This window comes from Diachasma alloeum, unplaced genomic scaffold (assembly GCF_001412515.2).
Source record: "Diachasma alloeum isolate Michigan unplaced genomic scaffold, Dall2.0 Dall_scaffold_00296, whole genome shotgun sequence".
Lineage (NCBI taxonomy): Eukaryota > Metazoa > Arthropoda > Insecta > Hymenoptera > Braconidae > Diachasma > Diachasma alloeum.
Genome location: NW_021680435.1, coordinates 35554 through 42383, shown reverse-complemented (window position 1 = coordinate 42383; position 6830 = coordinate 35554).

Sequence of the window (6830 nt, the reverse complement as noted above, 5' to 3'; positions counted from 1 at the left end):
AGAAATATCCAATAACTTTGAAGGTCCTGGGGTATACAGCTGATAATTTGCGGTTAAGTAGATTTAGTTGCATGGCAACCTTGACTGAAAATTTCCTATAAAATAAATGACAGTCTGGTATGAATACGGCTTTGACCCGTAAAAACGTCAAAAACACGAGCTGTCTGTATACCAACGATTGTGCCATCTGTGGCGGAAAATGACAAATTGTTGGCACAAAAAACAAATGATTGAAACTTTTTTTTTCAATTTTAACCTGTCACTGAATGTCACAACCATACTTGAATTGAACCGTATGATACTACAAAATTCATGCACAGATCAAGGGAAGGCTTCACATCCACTGACTGGAACCCGCATCAAATTATATGAGCGAATCTGCCAATTCTGAATATTAAAAATTGCCTCAAAATTTTAACACTTTTCTCCTATTTTTTATCGAAAAGTACAGCCCAAAAGAAGAAAAATAAATGCAACGGAAGCTCTCTAACCTACTTATTGGCGGAGATATTGAAGTTTGAATTTTTTTTTCTTCTAAAAACTTTTTTTTTCGATTCTAATTCAGTAGCGAAGTGGTAAAATGGTGCACGTCAATTTTGACTATTGTCCAGTTTTCAATGAATATCTCGGTATCTAAGGGAGATAGCAAAATTTTTGTTATAATCTTTTTTGTAGAGCCGATTAAGAGCTACAACAAATGTAATTGCGAAAATTTCACCATCTCCCTTCGGTTCGGAAATATTCCTCAAAAACTCAACTGGGAGATAAGTTGACTTAAATCGTTTTACCACTTCGCTACTGAATTAAAAGGCACTAAGAACGATAAAACAAATTTGGGCCTATAGATTTCGTTGGAAATTTTCTCAGCTTTTCAAAAAAAAATTGTATTTTATGTATCTATGTATTTTGGCATAGAAAATTCAAAAAGAAAGTTTCAAACACCCATTTGGGGTCGTTCCCCAACCTTTTTTCATTTTTTTATTTTTTCATCGTAAAGTTCAGAAAATTCCCTAACAAAAACATTTTGATTTTTGGTGCTCTCACAAATTCAGAGGTGAAATGCAGAGATTACCACAATTTTGTGATCCCGAAAAATTAGTTTTTCAAAAACATCTCGAAATCTAAAAGAGATAGAGAAATTTTAGAAAAATTTTGAAGCCATTTTTCATATTCAGAATTGGCGGATTCGCTCATATTCATTTTCAAATCGTTTTAACTTTGAATAATGTAAATCTCTTGTCCAAAAATTTCACCGGTTTTTCGTTGCAAGGGTTAACTTGCCAACGCGGTCATCGCTCGAGGGCTTTCCGCCAGGAAATGTTGAATGTGGAGTGGGTTTTTCCACTTGGAAAATCTGTTGGAATATTCGGTTTGAAAATTGTCTTAAATTTTCAGATGAATATTATGTGGACATTTGTGATGAAAAATTGGTGTGGAATTTTGGCCCGGCCGGGGCTCGAACCTGGGAGCTCGAGGTTGTGAATCTCATGCTGCTCCCAAGTGCACCGCACAGCCGGTTCGCTTCAAGAGACGGAACTGTGTAGTTGGTCATTAACAGCCAAAAATTGCCAAAACAACCGCTGGTGAGGCGGTGTTACTGGTGCCCATCAGATGCGCAGCTAGCGTATACTGCATTTCGATCGGTTGAAATTCAGACGGGAGCGTATAATAATCCAACCGAATGCTCCCTGTGCTCCAAAATTGTAGAAAATTTTCCTCAAGTTTGCCTCCATATCAGCGATCGGAATAAGTTTTGCGATAAAATCCCCCGCGCTGCGTGCTCGGGAGTTTAATCTGTAAAACTTCTCCCTCTCTATGTTGCTATGCAACAAAACTATCCAAAAATTCTCGACAATTTTAGAGCACTCGGGACATTACGGCTGATTACTTTACAATTGCCACATATAATGTTTCTTTGTAACCAGCATTTTTTTTCACCGTTCGCAGAACTGTACGCTATATCATCATGTTCTGCTTATGCACTGGAATGTGATTAATAATTTTCTATACCTTATAAAAAATTATGTGATCCAAATTAATTTTAGGGACTCTACACTGACAGAAAAACAAATGTTCTTAAACAAGTCTTACTTGAGCCCAAAAAAATAGTTTTTTTGTAATTATCAAAAACGGATTTCTTGTGCCAATCATGCAAAAAGTGTGCCGAGACGCAAAATTTTTGTCGCAAAAATAGATTTGGTAGTTCCAAAAAAATCGTATTCTCTGTGCAAGCAAGAAATGTAACTTCTAATACTACTTCTTCGACTACACTGAGAAAGAAACAAACACGTTGTCAAACAAGTCTTGTTTGGGTCAACAAGATCTTTAGTTGAATATTGCCAAAAGGAATTTATTTGGTTCGAATTTGAAAGTCTCAAACATGAATTATTGTTCTGCTTTCGACAACAACGAAATATTTGGCTCAAGAGGCGGATAATTCACACCAGACGGTGCCTTTTCAGGATGCAAATATCTCATATACCTAAGTTACAAGATTGCTATCATATCATTATTATTGTTTCATTTAAGGGTTCATTCCCTGTCTGTAATTCTTAGACAGTCGAAACGAAAAACTACTATCCCTCGTTTCGCATAAAACAAAGATTTTTCGGGACCAAAATACGTATGGGAGTATCGAATAACGAAGGAGTAGTGCTAGAAATGACATTTCTTGCGTGTACAGAGAAAGCAATTTTTTTAAACTACTAAATCTATTTTTGCGACAAAAATTTTTCATTCCGGCGCACTCTCTGCATGTCTGGCACAAAAAATCCTTTTTTTGATAATTTTCAAAAAACTATTTTCTTGACACAAATAAGACTTGTTTAAGAACTTTGTCGTTTTTCTCTCAGTGAACTTCTACTATTTTATTCGATACCCCCTTACGTTTTTTGCTCCCGGAAAATGTTCGTTGTATGCGAAACAAAAGATAGTAGTTTTTCGTTTCGGCTATTCAACAATCACAGACAAGAAATGAATCCTTCAATGAAGTAATAATTATTGTATGATAGCAATGTTGTAACTCAGAGACAAAATATTTCTTGACAAACTTTCCTCCATGAGATATTTTTATCCTGAAAAGTCACCGTCTCGTGTGAATCATCCACCTCTTGAGTCGAATATTTCTTTGTTGTAAAATGCAGAGCAATTATTCATGTCTGAGATTACCAAATTCGAATAAAAATTTTTCATTTTTGGTAATTTTCAACTAGCGATTTTGTTGGTGCAATCAAGACTTGTTTGAGACCGTGTTTGCTTTTCTCTCATGCCAGTGTAACATTGTCCACACTGTTAGAAATTTGTTTAATTTCCAGTAACAAGTGTAATTGAATTCTCAATGTCGTGGGGTTTAATTCAATTTAAGACCACATCATTCATGAAAATTTCCATTTAACTTGAAAATTCAATAAAATTCTGTTTTTCATGGTGGGCTATCATTGATAGTTCAAGCACAGCTTGAATTTTAGACCCCATTATGAAAATTGACTATTAAATTCAATTACATTGTCAATAAATTGAGAATTCCGTCAAATAATGGCCTCAATTTTTATTATTTTCAATCATTTTCGTTTTGGTATGGACCAGGAACTTAAACATTCATTGAATATTCAAAGAAGTTACCTGAATTTTCAATAACAAAATAGAGATAAATTCCATGTAAATTTAGTATTGCTGAAAATTCGAAGTTTTTTTATTTTACAATTTACGAGTGATTTTTTGACGGTGCACGATATTACGATTGAGTGTTTTGAATACATATTTGTATGGATAAATTTATTTTGTGTAGATAACGTATTACGATTTGACCTTATAATTAGCGCGGCTGTTGAGTTTTTAATAAATACGTACAACTGATTGAGCGTCTTGCTCCTCTTCTCCTCAAAATCATGCAACTGAAACAAATAATAAATATGAGGCCATGAGGAAAAGACATACCAGACAAATGAGGGGTATGAGGGTCCGTCTTGAATGGACATGGAAAAAATTATTTCACGTCTGAGAGAACGTGGATTATAAGAAGTAACCGCCAAAATGTGGGGAAATCATACATTTTGCCCGTGATCTATCACGCTGGATGCCATACTTCAGTGACTCCCTGGGGGAAAGTGTTCGCCGAATATTTTCGTCTTTGCCCCTTTTGTTTGTTATCAACAGAGATATGAGAGAATATTTTGAACGTATTTCCTGAACGATTCTGTTTTTGTGGTTTTTTTGTGACTGGATTTCAATGTCAAATTTTATCATTCAATTAAGACGTCTATCAAATGTCATAACATGAACTTTTTTACGAGAGATACCTCAAACGATTCTATTCATATTTTATCAGCGCTCTCTGCTTTATGCTCTTCTGATAATTCCGTTAAAATGCCAAATTGACTAAATTTTTAACATCAATATTTTATTATCGAAGATGACTCACTAAATGGAGTTTTATTATTTTGAAATTTAAAGGGGATGCCGTTGCGATCGTTCTGAAATGCAGTCGAACAGAAATTTGGAAAAATTCAGGTGGAGCATGGATATTAGTAGGGAATTAAAAAAGGATGCGCTGAGAATAAACTGTTAGAAAAAAATGAAATTTCATAGACAGTTAACTACTAATTTTTAGAACAGTGACACTGAACGCGATTTAGGGGAAAAAAATGATTAAATTTCAGGATTCACTGAAAATTCAGTGAGATTCCAGAATTTTAAGCAGCATACAGACGAGAATTCCTCAATTTATCTGCATTTTTTGTGAAATATGAATATCCATTGTCCAATTACACTGAATTTTCAAAAAATTCAAGATTCAAGAATAGGGGAGGATGGGGCAAAACGGCCCCCCTTCAATCGTCAATATTTTCCGATTCAATAATCCGATTGGGATGAGTTAGAGCTCGTTTTGAAGAATGAAAAATTATCTTCAAAATGAAGTTGAAACTGGGAATTTTCACAATGTCATTCACAAGTTATTGACAATTGAAGGGGGGCCGTTTTGCCCCACCCTCCTCTATATTTACCAGAATTTTCTTGTTTTCTATTAATTTTCAGGGAATGAAGTCACTAGAATTCACAGTTCTCATTGATTTTTCCGCGAAATTCCGAATCTTCAGGGACCATATTCCTTGAAATTTCAGTGGATCTTGAGGGGAGACTACTATGAGTTTTAAAAGTCATGGGTTATTGGAGTCAGACTTTTCATACGTTGAAGATCGATTATATAGATCTGAAAACGAATAATTAGCGCGAAATTTTTTTTTTTTATTGTTCGTTTGCCCGAAAACGCTTAAAATGCTAAAAACAGGCCAGGGCCTCCAATTTTTCAGCTACGAAGGATTTTTTTTTTCAAAATTTTCGGAAAAATATGTAGAATGACATTTACGAGCTATTTTTTTTAATTCGCCTCTTACATGATTAAATTTCCTTTTTTTTATTTTTTTACACAAATAGTGAATTTTTTTATATGACAAAAACCGAAATTAGCTGTGTAGGAGTTGAATTCCAAAAAAAGGCTCGTAATTGTTCCACACGTTTTTCTGAAAATTTTGAAAGAAAAAATTCTTTTGTAGCTTAAAAATTGGAGGCCCTGGACTGTTTTTAGCATTTTAAGCGTTTTCGGGCGAACGAGCAATAAAAAAATTTGTTTTTGCACTAATTATTCGTTTTCAGATCTATATAGTCGATCTTCAACGTATGAAAAGTCTCACTCCAATAACCCACGACTTTTAAAATTCACAGTAGTCTCCCCTTAAATATAATAGAAATTTCCGAAAAGTGTACCGGCAATTTCAGACAAAAATTTTTAACAGTGTATGGCACATTTTATTTTGCTTCCCAAGGGAACCCTTGTATTTAACTGATTTTTCGATTTTCTAATTTTAATTGCATATAGTCTGGAATTTTATGACACGTGAAGAAATTATGTTTTTAGGGTCTTGTCTGTATGTAAGCAGATCCACGCCAAATCAGTAGGGCAAAAAAGTTAATGCTGGGGATTTTTATTTCATTTTTTTTCTGAAACGCTGACGATTAGACAAAAATTTTGAAAAAAAAGGAAAATTGAAAGATATTGATAATTGATGAAGTCATTGTTTTTTGAAAATGGCTAGTTTTATTCAAACAATTTTGTTTTCCAAATTAGCCTCAATATTTCTGCCGGGTCAATTTTATTTTTTTATTTTGTATATTATTTTTATTTTTTTTTAATTGGCCTCAATTTTTTCTGAAGCTTACAAATCGTCCTTTAGCGCACTTAAAAAAACATGAACAAACCTTCAAAATGAGACGTCATACCTAACTTTTTTCAATCGTTAATTACTAAAAAAGTGAATTTTTTTTAAACTGAAATGTTCACCAAAAATTGTTAATAAAATGAAAGAATTTTTGGCACCAATTAGGTTTGTCCTTCACCGTACTTCGGCGGTTATAATTTTTTTCAGTGGGACACGTATTCAATATGACCGAAAATAGCTTTTATTCATAAAATTATCCCTCAAATGAGTCAATATACATTGTACAACCGTAACCACTTGCTGTGCACGTATGAAAAAATCGTATAGAATTTTTCTATACGGATTACATATAGAAATTCTATAAGATTTCCGTATATGATATTCAGATATTTCTATACGAATATTTTCTATACGAATTATTTCTATACATAAATTTTTACATAAATTTGTGTTTTCATACGAAAGATGTCTAAACGCTCCAGAGAAAAACGTAGAGAAATGTCGCAACTCCATACAAAATGTTTCTATACATGTGGCATTAGGTCGTATAGGATGAAAGCTATAGAAATCGTATAGAAATAATTTGTGTCGAAATACGCGGTAGCGTGTCGGCCA